This window comes from Acyrthosiphon pisum, chromosome A1 (genome assembly GCF_005508785.2).
Source record: "Acyrthosiphon pisum isolate AL4f chromosome A1, pea_aphid_22Mar2018_4r6ur, whole genome shotgun sequence".
NCBI lineage: Eukaryota > Metazoa > Arthropoda > Insecta > Hemiptera > Aphididae > Acyrthosiphon > Acyrthosiphon pisum.
Genome location: NC_042494.1, coordinates 64739615 through 64740029, shown reverse-complemented (window position 1 = coordinate 64740029; position 415 = coordinate 64739615).

Below are 415 nucleotides of genomic sequence, written 5' to 3'. Positions count from 1 at the left end.
CAGAATATATAATAGACACGTATACACGATTGCGTAATAGGTATACATTATAGTTGGTACAGACGTGTTAAACGTGTTAAAATAACGGTTTTATCTCAGAAACTAAATTTAGTTATGACCACGTCTTTTTGTTGACGTTTTTTTTTACCAAGGAGGAATGTAAGATACATTTGTGTAAATAATTGCTATACCTATTCATTATACGCCAACTCGAATCTGATACCTATATTTATTAGGTAACATTAATTATGTCCATTTTTTGTTATGTCAATTGAACGGAAATATATTCCTAAAATAAATACATCAATTTTTTTCTCATCAAACGTATTGTATTATTACATTTATATTTTTATTGTGATCATAAAATTTAATAAAGCATAATTACCTTACGTTTAATTAGTATGCAAATAACTGT